Source organism: Chiloscyllium plagiosum, chromosome 11 (assembly GCF_004010195.1).
Source record: "Chiloscyllium plagiosum isolate BGI_BamShark_2017 chromosome 11, ASM401019v2, whole genome shotgun sequence".
Classification (NCBI taxonomy): domain Eukaryota; kingdom Metazoa; phylum Chordata; class Chondrichthyes; order Orectolobiformes; family Hemiscylliidae; genus Chiloscyllium; species Chiloscyllium plagiosum.
In genome coordinates, this window is record NC_057720.1 from 54,387,484 (window position 1) to 54,408,632 (window position 21,149).

At 40.1% G+C, this 21,149-nt stretch overlaps 1 protein-coding gene across 22 annotated transcripts in view; it reads right to left on the reverse strand.

Annotated features, from left to right (window-relative positions):
• lrrc7 (leucine rich repeat containing 7) overlaps nucleotides 1-21,149 on the reverse strand; it is a 607,301-nt gene that overhangs the window by 387,661 nt on the left and 198,491 nt on the right. For 3 of the 22 annotated variants that reach the window (XM_043699350.1, XM_043699346.1, XM_043699349.1), the window contains exon 2: nucleotides 992-1,083. The exons of 17 other annotated variants lie outside the window; for them this stretch is intronic. The gene's annotated coding sequence lies outside the window, so the exon portion shown is untranslated. Of the gene's footprint in view, nucleotides 1-521; nucleotides 618-991; nucleotides 1,084-1,524; nucleotides 1,618-21,149 lie in introns of those variants that run through there. 2 more of the 22 variants (XM_043699348.1, XM_043699351.1) reach the window with 2 other exon arrangements.

The following is a 21,149-nucleotide window of genomic DNA, read 5'->3' on the forward strand; positions in this document are numbered from 1 at the left end:
AATGATAATTGACAATTTTAACCTAGAAAAAAGACTCTGGACAACTTTTGGTTTGTTTTCCCTTCAAAGTCTGAGGCTGTGGGACAACCTGATAAAAATTATGGGAGGCATGGATAATCAGAGTCTCTTTATATCTAATATCCTCCACACCAGGCAATATCCTGGTATAGGAGAAAGTGAGGTCTGCAGATGCTGGAGATCAAAGTTGAAACTTTATTGCTGGAACAGCACAGCAGGTCAGGCAGCATCCAGGGAACAGGAGATTCGACGTTTCGGGCACAGGCCCTTCTTCAGGCCCTTCCTGAAGAAGGGCCTGTGCCCGAAACGTCGAATCTCCTGTTCCCTGGATGCTGCCTGACCTGCTGTGCTGTTCCAGCAATAAAGTTTCAACAATATCCTGGTATATGACTATTTGCTGTTGTCCCTATATTATACACTACCGATATTCATTTTCCTTCTGTGGTAGAACTAACCTTTTAGAAATCATGATATTTCTACTGTATTTGCCAACCTACGCTTACCAGTTTATTATTGTCAACTTAGTGATAGTTTTTGCTGTGGATGTGGACCACACGGACAGAGGTCAGAATTCTTCAAAACTATCTTCACAGATGAGTCTTACAGCTGTCAATCAGAGCACACATTTATCCTGGTATTCTAGCCTGGATATCACCAAAATGAAAAGACAATGTTCAAATACACACCTTCTTCATGCTCAAAAATTTGATAAATTTATTTTCTTAATATAGTCAGAAAATTTGAAAGATTGGTTAAGAACATCAACCAAGCTTTACTTTTTGAATAACAACCAAATTAATGCAAAATAAGTTTTGTGCACAAAAGGCTAGGCTGAAAGCAGCCATGGAACTATCCACTTTTATAAAGAAAGATTTATGTGCAATGACATGAGATTTTTCAAGGATATTCTTGGCATGGAGTCATTTTTAAGTCCAAAGGATGAATGTTCGAATACAACTTTTTTTACTCTTACCATACGACGGATGAGTTTACTCGTCGGGCGCACTCTTCTTCAACTATTGACAAGTTGACTTGACCATAGGCTGCCCTTTCCTGGTTTCAATGCTGAAAAATAGATCAAAAGTTGAAAATCTTCAGTTCTTTGTCATTTGTTTTTTGAAATTCAACCTTTAAAAACATCAAAAATGTAAAGTATCTTAAATATTCCTTTGTATCAAAAATATGTTATTGGTGACACAACAAAAACTGACCAGACAACAGTCCAACAAATAACTTCCTGAAGAAGGGCTAATGCCCGAAACGTCGATTCTCCTGTTCCCTAGATGCTGCCTGACCTGCTGCGCTTTTCCAGCAACACATTTCCAACAAATAACTTAACAGGCAACAGTCAGTAACCAGAACTGGCTGCTGAGGCTCTTGATACCCATGGTTCATTGCCTATCATGATGCACTAAAGGTATGGTGGTTAAAGCAGGTGTTTACAGTTGTTTAGGAAACAATGATATGAGAAAGGCAGCTCTTGTGATGCAGTGGTAGTATCCTTACCTTTGAGCCAAGAAATCCAGGTTCAAATTGGCCAACGATTGGCATCGTTGATGTTGGGGAATTCCAGAGATTCCAGTGTACCTGCTGTACACATATGCAGTGATGAAGGCAATGTCCTAGTGGTATTCTCATTAGGCTGTTAATTCTAAGATCTAAGTAATAATATGGGGACTCAGGTTCAAATCCTGCCATGGCAGATGGTGGAACTTGAATTCAATAAATATCTGAAATTGAGAGTTTAAATCATAGCCATGAACGCATTGTCAATGTTCAGAAAAAAAAAAACTCATCTGGATCACTAATTCCCTTTTGGGATGGAAACTGCCATCCTTACCTGGTCCAGCCAACATGTGATTCCAGACCCTCTGCAATATGGTTGACTCTTAACTGCCCAATAGGCAATAAATGCTGGCCTAGCCAACAATGCCCATGTCCCATTAATAAATAAAAAAAATCTCTGAACAGGTTCATTAGAAAATATGTGACATGAGGATTATTAACGCATAGTACCACACTGGAATACAGAGGACTCTGAGGTTTTTTAAAAACCACAATGGGAAAGAGGAGAGAAAAGTGTCTAAGAAGCACCATCACTGACTAAGCTGAAGGTCCAGAAGGACATAGTTAACACTTGGGTCAATGCCAGTGATAAGGAAAACAATGAGGGGGGAAGTAATGGATCTTATTCTCACCAACCTGCCTGCTGCAGATATCTGGATTAGTGGTGCTGGAGGGCTTTTGCCCGAAACGTTGATTTGTTTGCTCCTCGGATGCTGCCTGAACTGCTGTGCTTCTCCAGCACCACTAATTCAGAATCTGGTTTCCAGCATCTGCAGTCATTGTTTTTACCTGCTGTAGATGTGTCTGTTAATGACAGTATTGGTGGTAGAAGCAACCACTGCATGATCCTTCTGGTGACAAAATCCCAACTTCATATTGAAAATACCCTCTGTCATGTCCTGTAGCATTATCACTGTGCTAAAAATGCTTAGGATAAACCTTAAACCAATCTAACAACTCCATACTGGGCATCCACAAGGTGATGTAGGCATCATCATCAACAGAATTACATGCATCTGTAACCTCAGGGCCACCAAATCCATCACCTGCTATTACAATCATGCAAATAGATCAACCCTGATTCAAGGAAGTGTGTAGCAGGGCATGTCAGGGTCAACAACAAACCTAAGTAAAAGTTAGATATTAACCTGGTGAAGCTACAACACAGGACTCCTTCCATGCCAAACAGCAAATGCAGCAAATAATAGACAGAATTAAGCAATCGCATAATGAATGGAACAGCTCAGCTCTGCAGTTCTGGCACATTCTGCCGTGAATGGCTATGGACAAATAAACATCTAACAGGTGGAGATGGCTCCAAACCTCCCAATCCTCAATGATGGATCAGCCCAAAACATGAGTGCAAACGATCAGGCCAAAGTATCTGCAACTACAATTGCCAAGTGGATGATCAGTCTCTGGAATTCCCCAACATCAAAGATGCCAATCGTTGGCCAATTTGATTCACTCCAAGAAACAGCTAAAGGTATTAGATACTCTAAAGGCTATAGGCTCTGACAACTTAATAGCAATAGTTTTGAAGATTTGTCCTCTAGAACTAGCTGTCCTGTCGCGAAGCTATTCCAGGACCGTGTAAACAGGCATTTACCTGCAATGTGAAGAATTGCTCAGGAATGTTCTATTCACAAAAAGCAGAACAAATTAAACCTGGCCAATTATCAAACCATCAGCCCCCTCTTGATCATCAGCAAAGTGTTGGAAAGAATTACTGGCAATGTAATGAAGTAGAACTTAAAGGCAGCAACTTTCTCATTGTTGCTCAGTTTAGGTTTAACCAGGTTTAGACTTCATTATGGCCTAGTACAATGTGAACAAAAGAGCTGAGTTGGAGAGATTAGTGTGAGTGACAACACTTAACATTAAGGCAGTATTTGACCAAGAGTTACAGCAAGGAACCCTCACAAATCAAAATCATTGGGAATTGTGGGGAAAATGTGTTACTGGTTGGAATTATGTCCAGAACAATGCAAAAGGTTATGATTGTTGTAAGCAATTCATTGAGTTCCAAGACAACGCTGTAAGCATTTCTGAGGAAAGATTTTTTTTCTAATCAACCTGTTCAGAGATGTGATCACTCATCTCTGTAGCAGATGGGACTTGAATCCAGGCCTGCTGGCTAAGAGGAAAGGACACTACTTCTGCATCATAAGACCCCCTTAACTCTTAAGGGTAATGTTCTAGGCGCAACCATATTTTGCTGCTTCATCAATTATCTTCCCTCCATCATAAGCTCAGAAGTGGGATTGTTTGCTGATTGTTGTACAAGGTTCAATATCATCTATAACTCCTCAGATACCAAAAGAGTCTATGTCCATTAGATTAGTGGCAAGTGATAACTTTTCCATATCAGTCTCATGCAATGATCATCTCCAACAAAAGTGTCACCTAACCATTACCCCTTGACATTCAATGGCATTACTGTTGTTGAAGCCCCCATTATCAACTTTCAAAGGATTAACATTGTTGAAAAACTAAACAGAACTGAACTAGCCATAGCAATACTGTGACTACAAGAACAGGAGAGACCAGGAATTCTGAGATGAGTAACTCACCATCTGACTCCCAAAATGCTATCCACCATGGAACAAATCAGGAGTATGACGGAATACACACCACTAGCCTGAATGAGTGCATAACCTCAAGAAACTTGACACCAGGACAATGCAACTCATTTGGTCTGCACCCCAACCATCAATTTAACATGTTCACATTCTCCACTACTGATGCACCTGGCAGCAATGCACACTCCATATGATGCATTGCAGTAACTCACCAAACCTCCTTCAACACCACCTTCAACTTTGCAGTCTTGATCAGCCAGAAAGACAAGGACAGCAGATGCATGCAAAATGCATAACCTGAAGATTGACCTGCAATCCATATAACATCGTGACTTGAAACTGTGTCACCATTCCTTCAGTATGTGACTGTGTAATTAAAATATTTTATAAAGAAAGCTAATACAGCTTTTTGAAATAGCAGAGAATCATATAAAGCAGAATTCAAATGACTACTTTTATTGCTTAACTGCAAAAAGCAGAGGCTGCTAAATTATCTGAGAATCAATCACAAAAGGAAACCTTTAGAATTGAATTAACCTGTGGACAATGCAAAATAGATTATCCTTTATTGCCACAGATGTACAGGAGAACAATGAAAAGTTTTTACAATGGCTGCTTCTAATGGTACCATCTTAGGTACAAGTACCTAGGTACAAATCTTGGACACAGAAGAGGAATAAAAGGAAAAGTAGTTGCATTACTTACATCCACTGTAAGTAATGCTACTACTTTTCCTTTTATTCCTCTTTTGTGTCCAAGATTTGTACCTAGATACTTGTACCTAAGATAGTTAAAGGATTAATATTCTAGTCGGTAAAGAGTTTCAAATAGCAACAGCCCAGCACATGGTCTGACTGCCCATGCTCGGCCCCAGTTCAACAACTGTCCTGCTCCGCTGCAAGCGTCCAGATCAATCTGCAACAGCACTCAGCTGCACCAAAGTAAGTTGCGCTGCTCTGGGACTCACTTCCCCGTGCATTGCTCTGGGACTCACTACCCCTCTGGCTGCTCTGGGACTCACTTCCCCGTGCATTGCTCTGGGACTCACTACCCCTCTGGCTGCTCTGGGACTCACTTCCCCGTGCATTGCTCTGGGACTCACTACCCCTCTGGCTGCTCTGGGACTCACTTCCCCGTGCATTGCTCTGGGACTCACTACCCCTCTGGCTGCTCTGGGACTCACTTCCCCGTGCATTGCTCTGGGACTCACTACCCCTCTGGCTGCTCTGGGACTCACTTCCCCGTGCATTGCTCTGGGACTCACTACCCCTCTGGCTGCTCTGGGACTCACTTCCCCGTGCATTGCTCTGGGACTCACTACCCCTTTGGCTGCTCTGGGATTCACTTCCCCTTGCATTGCTCTGGGACTCACTACCCCTCTGGCTGCTCTGGGACTCACTTCCCCATGCATTGCTCTGGGACTCACTTCCCCTTTGGCTGCTCTGGGACTCACTACCCCGTGCATTGCTCTGGGACTCACTTCCCCGTGCACTGCTCTGGGACTCACTTCCCCGTGCACTGCTCTGGGACTCACTACCCCTCTGGCTGCTCTGGGACTCACTTCCCCGTGCATTGCTCTGGGACTCACTACCCCTCTGGCTGCTCTGGGACTCACAACCCCTCTGGCTGCTCTGGGACTCACTACCCCTTTGGCTGCTCTGGGACTCACTTCCCAGTGCATTGCTCTGGGACTCACTTCCCAGTGCATTGCTCTGGGACTCACTACTCCTCTGGCTGCTCTGGGACTCACTTCCCTGTGCATTGCTCTGGGACTCACTACTCCTCTGGCTGCTCTGGGATTCACATCCCTGTGCACTGCTCCGGAACTTGCCACTCCTCGTGCAGCTCCGGGACTCGATTCCTGCATGCTGTTCCAGGATTGCTAAAAAGAGAAAAAAAAGAAAGAAAAAAAGCAGGGGCAGCAGAGGAGCTCTGTGTGAAGTGTCCTACTCTGCCAGCATCTTGCCAATTTACAGGTGTTTCTAAACATAGGAGAACTCAAAAGCTTTTAAGAAAATGGGCGGCACGGAGGCTCAGTGGTTAGCACTGCTGCCTCACAGCGCCAGGGACCCAGGTTCAATTCCTGCCTCGGGCAAATGTCTGTGTGGAGTTTGCACATTCTCCCTGTGTCTGCATGGGTTTCCTCCAGGTGCTCCGGTTTCCTCCCACAGTCCAAAGATATACAGGTCAGGTAAATTGGCTGTAGTGTTAGGTGCATTGGTCAGGGGTGAATGTAGGGGAATGGGTCTGGGTGAGGTTGCTCTTCGGAGGGTCCATATGGATTTTTTGCCCGAAGGGCCTGTTTCCACACTGTAGGGAATCTAATCTAATCAAAAATAGTTGAATGAAAGGATGCACAGGATATTCCAGCATGAGTGACTTGGCTTTGTTGAACACCAAATCAAACTTAACATTGTTCACATTTTGCATTGGTTTTGATAGGATTTGCTGTGAACCCCATTTTATCTGATCTCTAAGAATACCTTAGAGACACCATCAGACAGAGACATTTCTCCACAGGGAGATGAACAGCTAAAGAAATACTACAGAACCACGCTAACAAGCCTCTCCATCTCAGAACTGGTTCTGCTCAGTCCACCTGTGGGCAATCCTCCAACTATTTAACTAAAGAAGTTATCACAGCAGTAAATCCTGACTTCATGCTTTCAACCCCTTCATGTCAAAACAAGCCTAGAATAATAACAGAAAGTTATCACGTCTTTCTGAAACTTCTTCTTGTACTGTATTCTAGTCACTAATTGTATCATCTTTTACTTAGTAACCTTCAGCAATAGCTATGAAATAAACAAATCTTTGATCTCCTTTAAAACTAAAGCTTTGCTGCTTTAAAAAAAACGATAAAAGGAAGTTAATTGAACTGTATAAATGTGCAGCACATGGAAAGTTCAGCAGACACCTTTCATGTAGTTGCAACAAGTGTCACTGGAACAATATCTTGAAACTTGTTTTCTAACAATACTCTGGCAGTACTTGCACCAAACAGACTGAAGAAATTCAAGAAGGCAGTTCACCACCATCTTCAAGGGCAATTAGTGTTGAAGAATATAGAGGCAGTTAACATTAAAAAAAACACAATAATCTCCTGTAACAGAAATAGAATCGTAGTATAGGCAGGGTGAAGCCTTTTAGGAATAGAGAAAGTGATGTTTGGTGGGTGTGCAGGGCAAACTTAGAATTTGTACTTTATATAAATTTTTACTAAAGGACGAGGAGGCCAACAAAGTATTGAAAGACATAGAGGTAATAGAGGTAATGGGTGGGATTGTAGAGTCTAAAGTAGGAAGTCTGCCAGTGATCAAATTGGATTTGGTGGTTTGTATTCTAGGTTGCCAAGGGAATTTGGGGTAATGATGTGAAAGGGCTTGCCATACCCTTTCAGCTTTCTTTAGGTATAGTAGAGGTGTCAGCAGATTAGAAAGCACCAAGTGGGACATGCTTATTCAAGGGATATTCCAAAGGACGAGAAAAAGAAACAAACAGGCACTTGGAGAGATTTAGTGGATTAAGGAGGACCAGAGAGATTTGTAAAAGACAGATTTTATGCTTGACTAACAATTAAAATTTTTGATAAAGTAATAGATTGAAGAAGTGAATGTAACGTACTTTGTAAATACAGATGTTAACAAATTTGACAAAGTTTTACATAAAAGGCTGATTAACAAATTGAGGTTCATGTGATTGCAGGATCAGCAATTATATATTTCACAAAATGCCATGATCCTTCACAAAGATCACTGCTAATCATCTTCAATCTGAAAAATAATAACTTACAGTTGCCTGTCCTCAATCTGAGTTTTTTAATCAGTCTGGATTAAAAGACTCTCAGATTGAGGACAGGCAACTGTAAATTATTATTTTTCAGATTGAAGATGATAAGCAGTGATCTTTGTGAAGGATCATGGTATTTTGTGAAATATATAAATTATTTTGATGTTGCAATACAGAGTAAAATTGCAAAAATCACCATTGATGTCAGAGTTGAAAGTGACAAGTACTGAGCATAATGCCAATCAACAGAAGACATGAGATTTCTTCAGCTTGCTTAGATCAGACTGAGGACTGTAGGCTAGATGAGCTAACTGATCGTGGCACAGGAAGCTGTTCAAGTGGGGGAACAAAAAAGAACATATGGGGATAGTAAACACATGGGTAGTTGGGATAGTAAAATAATTGGGATTAATACCACTCTCAGCAAGAGCTCAGAAGACAGGATTGATAAATTAAAATGCAATAATTTCAATGCAAGAGGCCTAACAGGGAAGGCAGATGAACTCAGGGCATGTTTGGGAAACATGGGACTGGAATATTAGCGATTACAGAAACGTGGCTCAGGAATGGACAGGACTATGATGCAGCTGCTCAGGGTTACTCTCAATGATCTCTCTGTAGAATGTGATGAGGATGCAAGGTGGGAGGTGTGTTTTCCTCAGTCTGCACAGAAAGTAGAGATGCTGCTGGGCTTTCTTGGCTATGAAGCCGATGTTGAGGGACTAGATGAGATTCTCTGCTAGGTGAACACCAAGACATTTGGTACTCTTCACGATCTCCACAGGGGAGCTGTCGATGTCCAGCAGAGAGTGGTCACTTCATGCCCTCCTGAAGTTAACAACCATCTCCTTTGTTTTGTCTACGTTCAGAGACAGGTTGTTGGCTCTGCACCAGTCCATTAGCTGCTGCACCTCATCTCTGTATGCTGACTTGTCGTTCCTGATGAGACCCACTACTGTCATGTCTTCAGCGAACTTGATGATGTGATTTGACCTATGCATCGCTGCAGAGTCATGTGTCATCAGGGTGAACAGCAGTGGGCTGAGCACACAGCCCAGGGGGGCCCCCGTGTTCAGTGTGATGGTGTTGGAGATGCTGTTCCCGATCCAGACTGACTGAGGTCTCCCAGTCAGGAAGTCCAGGATCCAGTTACACAGGGAGGTACTTCGGCCCAGCAGACGCAGCTTTCCAATCAGGTGCTGAGGAATGATATTGTTAAATGCAGAACTGAAGAACTGAAGTCTATGAACAGTAATCTGACGTAGGTGCCCTTCTTCTCCAGGTGGGTTAGGGCCAAATGGAGGATGATGGAAATGGCATCATTAGTTGAGTGGTTGGGATGATATGCAAACTGCAGAGTGTCCTGTGAGGGGGGGGGGGGGCAGCAGGATCTTAAGCCCCTCAAAACACTTCATGATGATGGATGTTAGTGCAACATTCTACAGATATAATAAGGACAAAAGAGTAACTGGAGAGAGAATAGGGCCCTTAAAGATCACCAAGGCTGACTATGTATGGAATTAGTGTCTGGGAAAATGGTACCTATATTGTGAGGACAGTCTGAGATGAATCATGCTGGGGACAGTGGTCAAACAATCTGTAGAAATAGGGAAATAGGTAAAATGTTTAGATAAAATTGAGGGCTCAGAATTAACTCTGAGGAAACATAGCAAATTAACAAAAGGAGACCAGACATGAAAAAAAGTGTTGATTTGGGAAATGATAAACAGACTATGACAAAAAGGAACAGACAGTACAAATCCAAGAGTAAAATCAAAAAGAAAAGGATAAAAATAAAGGTCAAGACTAAAGGCTCTGTATCTGAATGCATTTAGCATTTGATGCAAAAAAGATACGATGATAGTGCAAATAGAGAAGGATGACCGAAATTTAGGAATTCAGGAAGCAAAGTGTTTAGAGTGGAGATGAAAAATGATGTAAACAAGAACTCAATTATTGGACTAGCCTCCTATGGTATATACCAACCTCCTAAGAATAACCATGTTGTAGGGTGGTACATAAAGAAAGAAATAATGGAGCTTGTCTGAAAGGTATGGTGATCATGATGGGGGCTTTTAACCTGTATATAGACTGGAAAAGCCTAGAAGAAGAGCTCGTGGAATATTTATTGAGATAGCTTATTCGAATAGCATATCATGAAGCCACTAGAGACTAGACCTAACATTGTGCAATGAGATAAGATTAAGTCATAAACCCCTGCAAAGATGATCATAATATGTTTGAATTTTACATTTGGGTTGAAGAACATAAAATTGGATGCAAGACTCGTATTTTAAACTAAAAAAGGGCAATTGAGAGAGAATGAAAACCGACCTAGATTAATTAAACTGACAAACAAATTAAAGGATAGGTCAGTAGGGATCTAGGGACAGACATTTAAGTGAATATTTCAGAATACAGAGAACAGATACATGCAAATGAGGAAGAAAACTTTCAGGAGAAAACACAATTGCACTTAGTAATTGCATAAAGATTGGTGACAGGTTAGTACATTTGCCAGAATATTTAATAGAAGCAAAGACGACTAAATGATTAATAAGGAGAGAAAAAAAATAGAGTACAAAACTGGTCAGTTTGTTTAATTTCTGTCATAGAGCAATGTTAAAAGCTATTATTAAAGACATCATGGCAGGGCACTTTGAAAGTTCAAGCTAATCAGGTGGAGCCAACATGGTTTTTTAGAAAGGGAACTAATGTTTAACCAATTTATTGGCAACCTTTAAGGAAGTGACATGCTATGGATAAAGGAGAACCAGTGAATGTACTATAATTAGCTTTCCAGAAGGCTTTTGATCAGGTGTCACACGAAAAATTATTGTGGAAAAGAAAGATTCGCAGTGTAGGGGGCAACATATTGGTAGGATATAAGATTAACTAACAGTAAACAAGAATTGGTATAAATGGGTCAGTTTCTGTTTGGTAAGATGTTCTGAATGGTGTACAATAGCTGTCAATGCTGGGACCTCAACTTTTTACAATTTATATAAAGGACTGTTGAAGGACTGAAGGTATACTGTAAATTTGCTGATGAACAAAAAAAACTAGGTTGGAAAGCAAGATGTGAAGAGGACATAAGGAAGTTTAGATGGATATGGATGGTTTAAGTGAATGAACAAAGATCTTGAAAATGAGAATAAAATGTGAAATTGTGATATTGTCCATTTTGACAGGAAGAATGTTTTTAAAATATCTAAATGGTGAGAAACTGCACAGCTCTAAGACAGAGAGTTCTGAGACCGAGAGCATAAATTGTAAAAGGTTATTTTATAGGTACAAAAAGTAATAAGGATAGCTAACAGCATGTTATCATTTATTGTGAGGGGAATTGAATATAAAAATATAAAGGTATAACTTTAGTTATACAGCGAATTGCTGAGACCATATCTAGAGTATTGTGAGCAGTGTTGATCTCCTTATGTATGGAATGATTCATTTGCACTGGAAGCACAGCAGAAAAAGTTTGCTAGATTAATACCTGGAATGGATTTGTTATCTTATAAGGAAAGGTTAGATAGGGTAGGCTCATACACGTTGGATTTTAGAAGAATAAAAGGTAACTTAATTGAAACGTATAAGATCCTGGGTGGTATTGACAGGGTGGATGAGGACAGGATGTTTCAACTCAAGGGAGAATCTAGAACTAGTGGAAATTATTTAAAAATGGAAAATGTCTTTTCTCACAGAAGATCCAGAACTCTCTCAGCAGATGGTGGAAACAGAGTCTCTGAATATTGTTGAAGTTGAGGTAGATTTTTGCTAAGCAAGTGGGTGAAAGGTGATCAGGTTGTTGGTGGGATTGTGGAGTCATCAGATAGAGTCATATGATCTTATAAACATGAACAAGAACTTATTGAATAGTGAGGATGCTCAAAGTGGTGAATAGACTATTTCTGCTTCTAATTCCTGTGGTGTTATATAATTTCACCAGTAATTAAATTAATGGATGGCATGGTTGCTAAGTACATAGCACTGCTGCCTCACAACACCAGCGACCTGGGTTCAAATCCATCCTTGGGCGACTGTCTGTGTGGAGTTTGCATATTCTCCCTGTGTCTGAGTGGGTTTCTTTCATTTTCGTCCTATAGTACAAAGACGTACAGGTTAGTTCAATTGGCTGTGCTAAATTGTCTGTACTGTCCTGAGGTGTGCAGGCTAGGTGGGTTAGCCATGGGAAATGCAGGGTAAGAGGGATAGGGTAGGGTAGTGGGGCTGCATCTGGATGGGATTCTGTTGGAGGGTTGGTGTTAATTCTATGAGCCAAATGGTCTGCTTCCACACTGTAGGGATTCTATGACAAAGATTATTAGATTGAGCAGTAGTATAGCTTATGGTAGTTAATACACAAGGTGTGAAGTCATTCAATTTGACAGAAGGGCCTGAAGAATCAATTTATAATTAATAGCACAGTATTAAACAGTGTGCAGGGAGAGGGGGAGCAGGAATTTATTTCTATAGATTTTTTGAATGTGGCAGAACATGTTGTGACATCTTGGGTTTCTTAAATATTGGTATTGAATACAAAAGTAGGGGAGTTAGGCTAAACATTTATGAAGTCCTGGTAAGGCATACTGGGGTAGAACATTGGAAATCAAACCCCATTACTCCCAGAGATGTCACAAAATTTGAACATTATAAAAGTACACAAAATTCCCTAATTTTCTGTCTTCTAAACCAAGTTGACCAGGTTTCTGTACTTAACAAGAATTATTATTTATCACAGAAAAACACTCCAGGTACAGGTAAATGATTAAGAATGGTTGGCATATCACTTTACTAGTTAAAACTCTAAACCTCTTATAAACACACCTTCTACACACATCTAAGACAGGAAAAAGAATGGGTACAATGGGTGGAAGGAAATACTGGAAATGCAGTTCCGTGGTCCCTGTCCACAAGGTTTGCTGAGATGATCTTTGTGCTGATCAGAATGCTGCATCTCCATCTTCCTTTTCCTGGATATTTTTGCCTGTCTTTAGGAGACAAAGGGTGACAGGTTTCCACTTATAAAGGCTCATTCAATTGACTTATTACAAGTCACAGTTTGCAGAAACTGGAAAAGGGAAACTGGGCGTCTTCAGGTTTAAGAAGCCTTTTACTGCAAAGCAGAAACACAAATTTTTGCCTTGGAGGTCCAATTTCTTCTGCCAACACATTTACACCCAATTTTGTTCAGCTAATTGGGTGCCAATCAAATAGTCGTTGGCAGGCAGAAGTCCTTTGTCATTGATAACTGGTCCACAGACCAATCAGTGATTTGTTGCCAGCCAAAGTTCCATTAACACACAGCCTTTGGCTCCAAATAGTCTACAAACTAGGTTTCTACTCCTGCTTGATTAAGCAATTGTGAAAGCAGCACTTAAAATGAGCATTAGTTTGTTTGCTCATGTGAAGTGTAGCAATCTTTTAATAATCCTCGATAATGAAACAGTCCTTTACTCATCTCAGTTCACAATCAAAACATCAGAAAAAGTATTAGAAGTATTTACAAAGATGTGGTCTGGTGGTGATGAGGATGTGAGAGATTTGTGTAGGTCATTTTAATGGTTACTCAGGAATTAGACTATGTATTTAATATCCTAACTTTTCCTGAGTAACAATTTACTTAATTTCATTGGAAACATCCAGTCTCTGATTTTTATGAAGACTTTCACAATGCTCCAAGTGTTCCAGGTACAAAGGAATTGCCCAGTAGAAAATTCAATTTCCTGGGCAATTCCTTCAGAGTGTGCTACAATAGGAATTCCATAGGGTCCCTAAGCTGAATCCTCATCTACACTGGAATAATGACTGCCTGACTAATGGTCTGCCCCACTGTTCCTAGTTCTTGTCACCACACTTTAAAAAGGATACAAATGTCTGAGAGGGTGCAGAAGAGATTGATCTGAGTGGTTCCAGAGATTAGAGATTTCAGCTATAAAATCAGATTCGAGACAATGGGGTTGGTGTCCTTGAAGTATAGGAGGCTGAGGGGAGTCCTGACAGAGTTGTACAAGATTGACACAGATTTAGAGAGGTTGGACAAAGAAAAGTCTTTCTTGTCAACTTCTAATAAAAGGACTAGGGTTATTAATTTAAGGTTTGAAATAAGAGTTAGGCAAGGGGAGCTGGGGAGGTTCTGGAAGTAATTTTTGAATCAGCAATAATCTAGAACTCCTGTATGCTAGAGTGGCTAAATTGGAGATGATCAATGATTTCAAAAGGAAATTATGAGAAATAAACCTGAAGGCTATGGAGATTCAGCAAGGAAATAGACTCCTTGGATCACTCAATAGAATGCTATCATGATTCAATGGACTGAACAAACTCCCTTCAGTGCCACACTGACTTTAATGACCCATGTTGACCCAATGCAGATCACAGCATGTTCTTAGTTTCTTTTTTCATGGGACATGGGTGTCAATGACAAGGCCAACATTTGCTGCCTAAAGAGTAACAGCAAATCAGATGGGTTTTCATAACAACTAATGATTGATTTATGGTCACCATTACAGATATTCCCACATTCCAGATTTCTTAACACAACACTAGCTGTTATGGTGGGATGTGAACCTCTGCCCCTTAAGCATTAATGAATTGCTGGACAACCCAAATAGAAATAAGCCATTTAGATTGCCAACCGCCTTCCTCCTCATGCTTTTGCATCTGAGCTGCACACCATTTACATAGTGACAAGAACTTCCATTTATCATGGCAAAGCTATGCAACTTACAGTTAACTAGGAGCAGCAGATGCACAGGAACATTATCATCTGCAAGTTCTCCTCCAAGACATACATCATGCTGACATTACTGTTCTTCTGTTGTCACGGGATTAAAACCCTGAAACTCCCTCGTGAATAACACTGTGGGTGCACCCACAACAGATAAATTGCAGCAGTTCAAGAAGGTGACTCACCACCACCTGCACAACAGCAATTGAAGTTGGACAGCAAATGCTGGCCTTGCCAGCATCTCTCATCTCATGAAAGAATTTTTAAAAACTAGCATTATCTCAACACTGCTCTGCTAAGAACATTTCGCTGTGGGCCAGTCAATGGGAGCATTGTTTGAACATACAAATGGTCTGCTCAACACACTTCACGTGCAAACATGGCATTCATGGATTGTTCCTATTTTTTTCCCTCACTTGAGAGCTCAATGAAATCAGCTAATGTAGTTAGTAAAAGTTCATTTTGCTCAGAAGCCACCATTTGATTTGGCACAGTGGCACAAGTACAGGTGACACAGCAGACTGTTGCAGAGACAGATTACCATGACTGCAGTGAATTGCATGGTTCTTTGCATTTGCTTACATACCAGTTGAATGGAGTGGAATCCCTTTCGGTTTCATATAGAACAGAGTTGGCACAGAGTGTTTAAAAAGCCATTTACATTCAGTCTAGACACTCTCCACTACAGGGAAGCTTGCAATCCGAGTAAATCCCAATGTTTGCTTTGCCTGTTGCTCTCTTCAGTTATAAAAGTAGACTGGAGAAATTAATACTGTTTTCCTTGGAGAAAAGAAGGCTGCGAGGAGATTTAATAGAGTTACTCAAAATCATGTGGAGATCTAGATAAAGATGTTTTGATCTAAACTGATGGCAATACTGGACAAGATAGATCCTGGAAAAATGAAACCTGTCTTGACAGATCATCTGTTTAATTTTGTTGTTGGTTACCATGATGGTTAGTCACTGGCAGATGTTCTTTAACAACAGAACCTAAGCTTATTGCACAAAAGAAAAAAAAAACAAAGATGTATTTCGAAGGAAGTTAAAAAGAGCTTAATACGAACATGAAGAGAAAGTTTAAATCTGTTTCTCAACACTTTCCGTGGCAATTACTGAATCCTACAGAAATATGAGTCGTATCTTAGCTGCTTAAATCTTTATTTAACTTTATTTCCAGTTTCTTTCCCTTGGACTGTTAAGACTTTATTGTATGATTCATTTCCGAATCTTTCCAGTTCTGTTGGCCAAAAGTTTTTTCAGTTCTAATACCTTGAAAACTTCTCTACAAGCTCTCCTGGCTTGAAAACTCCACACTAAAACAATTCAGGTAGGGTTTCTGAACTGATTTGATTTTCCCACTATGAGAAACTATTCTACCTTCTAAACTGAATTCTGGGTCTTTCTGACTTGAGACTTTAAACCTTATGTTCTGAAGTCAAAACTATACAAATAGCTTAAATGTATTTACTCTGTTATGAACTCAACAACATAACCATTTTATCTACTAACACTATTGGGGTTCTCCCAGGTACACAACTGCAAACATATGCTTTCTTGGAACTAATACACTTAGGACACCAGCCAAATGACTTTTTGAGCTGTTTTTTTAAAAAAAGTCTTCATAGAATTGTCCCACATCTTTGTACCTCTATTTTGAAATCCAGATGCCATAATAAAACATGTATATAAAATACACCTTCATTCCAGAGCAGATAGGAATAAACTGTTTTTAGTTATCAAAGGACCAAGATTGAGGGGGAAAATAACTGGTCAAAATAGTGGTTGAGGCACATTTAATTGAAGGATTGCAAAGGGAATTAGATTTTAATCTGGAAAGGAATAATGTGCAGGGTTACATGGAGCTACACCAAATAAATTACACGTTCAGAGAGCTATTGTGTCGATGATGTGCTGAATGGTTTCTATCTGCACTGTAATGATTGTATCATTCTGTGTGCCTTGGGCATAATTTCTGAGCTCTAAGGGCACTCACAGTACTCAACAAATGGGTGCAAAAAATTCAGATTTCTTGCCCTTAATTTTTAAAAGTTCTTTCGTGGCATGTGGCCATTGCTAATAAGGGCAATATTTATTGCCCACCATAATTGCTTTCAGGTGGTGGTGATGAGCTAACTTGCTGAATGGTTACAGTCCACCTGGTGTCGATACATTTATGGGGCTACGTCTTATGAGTCTGTGGCTCAGCCCTCATAATAAGATATAATTTTATTTTTCATTGCCTCTGAAAGATACAAGAGGATTTGACCCATTTTTAAGTAATGAGCTCATTCATGACCAATCAACCCAGAAATCCACTGATGCTGAAGTGCATTATAAAATATTTTATGGATGCTATTAGTCTTCAGTCTCAATATAAATTGTGAGCTAGTCAATCTGAAAGTATTTAAATATTTCTTGATGGAGAGCCTGAGGGTTGAAGGAATTCCTCTTTGGGACTTAAAAATCTTAAATTAATTTTTAATTTTCAAATCAATTTTAATTCCTTTCAGCGGGGCATAATTACTATAAAAAGTTTATAGTATGGTTAGAAAACTAAATCATTTTCAAGATTTTCAAGACTGCATTGCCAATGTAATGACAGCATGTTTGCCTTTGCAAACTTGAGAGCAAGGTTTGTGTTATTTTCTTAAGAAACACAAAAATATAATGCTCAGGGGTTTCTAATTTTGCATTCCTCCTAACACCAAATCCGTCCTCCCCCACCACTCCCCAAAAGCTCTTAAAGTTTCTTGCAGATGATACGAAGATTGGTGGAGTTGTGGATAGTGAGGAGGGCTGTTGTCGGCTGCAAACGTTCATTATCAGAGGGATTGAATTCAAGAGTCGTGAGGTGATGTTGCAGCTGTACAGGAATTTGGTTAGGCCACAGTTTGAGTACTGTGTGCAGTTCTGGTCGCCTCATTTTAGGAAAGATGTGGAAGCTTTGGAGAGGGTGCAGAGAAGATTTACCAGGATGTTGCCTGGAATGGAGAATAGGTTGTACGAGGATAGATTGAGAGTGCTGGGCCTTTTCTCATTGGAACGGTGAAGGATGAGGGGTGACTTGACGGAGGTTTATAAGATGATCAGAGGAATAGATAGAGTAGACAGTCAAAGACTTTTTCCCCAGGTACAACAGAGTGTTACCAGGGGGCATAAATTTAAGGTGAAGGGTGGAAGGTATAGGGGGGATGTCAGGGGTAAGTTCTTTACCCAGAGAGTGGTGGGGGCATGGAATGCGCTGCCTGTGGGAGTGGCAGAGTCAGAATCATTGGTGACCTTTAAGCGGCAATTGGATAGGTACATGGATAGGTGCTTAAGCTAGACAAATGTTCGGCACAACATTGTGGGCCGAAGGGCCTGTTCTGTGCTGTATTGTTCTATGTTCTATGTTCTTCTGAACTCAAATGGAAGGTAATTAAGTGCGATCTTGACAATGCAGAAGTTCAACATCCTGGCTACTATTCTTCTCCTTTTACCTCTTCCTTTCTTTCTCATTCTCAACTGAAAATTTTGATTCGTGCTGCAGCATGGTTTTCAATTCACCAGCAGCCCTCCATTACTTGTCAGTCTCCACATTCTAAAATGTCTTTGATAAATCATCATGAGAGACATCACAATTGAATATCATCGTTAATGTAAACCAAATGATTTCCACCAGTGACAAAAGTGGAAACCTTTTTTTGATTAAGTAATAGGAAGATGGAGCCATTGTCTTTGGTTTCTTTCTCTCTGGCAATTATCAGAAGCTGAACTGTATGAAACCCTGTTGACATATTTGACCACGTCTGGTACATAGAATCACACAACATGGAAACAAATGCTTCGGTCCTGTCCTATCTGCCTGCTCCTTGCCCATCACCTTCCAAACCTTGCCCATCACCTTCCAAACCTTTCCTATCCAAGTTCTTATCCAAATGCCTTTTGTCCAACTAGTCCCTGCCTCAGCTCAGTTTTGTCTGAAAGCCTCAGCCATGCCTTTGTTGTCTCCATACTTTGCTGTTCCAACAGACTCCTGAGCAGCTTCTTTGTAAACTTAAGGTTATCTAAAACTGTGTGGCCATGACTATCACTTCAAATCTCATTTGTCCATCACCCTATGTCTGCTGGCCTACATTGACTTTCAGTTAACAGTGCCTTGATTTAAAAATTCTCATCCTTTTCCAATCCCGATATGGCATTACCCCTCTCTACTTTTGTAATGCCTGCGACCCTACAAGATATCTATGCCTCTAACTTCAGTCTTTTGAACATCCCTAATTTTAATTATTTCAGCACTGGTGGTTATTCCTTCAACTACCATTGGGCAATTCTCCTTTAAAACCCTCTCTCTCTCTCTCCACCCCTTTCCTCCTGTAAGACATAATTTAAAACCACTTCCTTTTCCAAACTGTTGGCTTTCTGCCTTACTTTGTTTAATGTGGGTCAGTGCCAAATTTTGTTTCATAATATCCCTACAAAGCACCTTGAGATATCACATTATGTCAAAAGCACTATGAAAATATGAGTTATTATTCTGTTGTTGACTATCTCTTCTCATAACCAAGATCTGTTGCAGCATTCTAACTACCAGCCTGCTTAAGATCAACAGGCACAGCATAGACCAGGATTTAAACACAGTACCTTTCTGATTTGTATTGTTAAAATGCCAAATCACACCATGGGAAAAAAGTACAGTTAGCTATTGAGTGTACTGTAACTTCCTATTTTCAATCGTAACCATAATTATACCACTTTGTTTCACATCTGAAACACCTCAATTAAGAACTAATTTTCATTAATCACATGACTGGCATACTGGCTGTATGCTACAGAAAGAATAGGGAGGCTTTAGAGAGGCTTACATTGTAGATTCACAATATGCTTATTATAACAAAATGCAAATTCAAAAAAAATGAAAAATTGGCTATTTTTTTCATAAGAACAACTGACATTAATTATTTGGCAGAAGGTCTGTTTTCTGCATGCATCTTCTCTTTCAACGTATAAATATAGAGCAAAAGTGTGGAAATTATTAAAATCATAGCGTTATTTCATTGAGTATTGTATGCGTATTGTCACCAAACAGTGTCGTAACCGTTACTGAAAAGATTTAAGGTGGTGTAAACAGTGGTTGAAAACAAACTGAATTTGATCTTCCAACATATAACCAACCAAATTAAAAGCAGCAGCAGCAGCGTCAAAATTAATTATTTAATGGACATTGTGGGGAAAAGAAGCTTGTGAAGAACTGTGCATTGTTATCAGCAGCATCATATGTAAACATTCTGGTGTCATGTTCTCATTTGATTTATTTTGTGTATTTTACCAAAAAATATATTTGTAAAGCAATTAGGGGAAGAGAGTTGTTGGCATTATACTGACTTCATGGTACTTCTCGAGAGCAGAAGAGGTCACAACCCATCCTCTGCATGTCCCACACACTGTGCTCCATTAATATCATTAAAGAAAAATATGCAGGCTGAATTCAGTCTGCTGCGCCTCAATAAATTGGTGTACAGTGCCATTGGAAGAATAGAATTTCTCCTCTGAGTGTTTGAAGGTGAGATGCCCTGTAATGACAAAATTCTCTGAATATGCAACTGCTTCAGTTCACATGAACTGGAGCAGGCCGTTCAAGCTCAAATATCTTCTGACCATTCCTGAAACGTACCTCAATTTTATTAATCCAGCTTTGTTCCTTAAATCTTGATACTACCGTTGTCTAACAAACTTGGAATTGCAGTTTCAGCTGATTCAACATTTACATCGTTTTACAGGAGAGTGGTTAATTTTTATTTTCATTCATAATGGCTTAGATCCAACGTTAAGATTATATCCTTTTCATGCCATCATTGGAAGCATATTCCATATCTACCCTAATAAATCCTTTATTAATTTAAATATCTTGATTAGATCTCTATTCGGCTGCTTAAAGGTAATCCAAACAAGATTTATGCTGATGAACTGATTAACTATTTAGCCTGGAATCCTTCTGGTGAATATAATCATCCTGAGTGATTTTATTGCAGGTCATAGTAGCAGAAACCATGGCAGCCTCACCAACACGGGGGAGACCCCAGGTCAGTTTCTTGGCAGTGGTAAAATCTCCTCAATTAATTATGATAGTGTAAGGAAATGACATGAGATTGCGGTTGTGAGTGGCAGAATGTCAATTAGACTTATTAATGGGCTCAGAGAATAAATCAGAACTGCTTGTTACCTGCATTTCCTGGAGGTTACCTAGCAAACTTTGTCAAGAGATGTGACCTTGGGAAGGGGGACCTGCTGAATAATCACTCCATTCAAACCACCAGCCTCCTCTCTCCCCACCACTTCCTGTGACCTGCAAACCACCATCCTAAACCTGGTCTTACTATCTTTAGCTTGGGCTCCCTTGACAATCTTGGTTTATAGTAGGTGCATTGTCAGCTGCTTTCACTATTCCCAATGACACTAACAAACAATAGAGAGCTGCTGGGCTC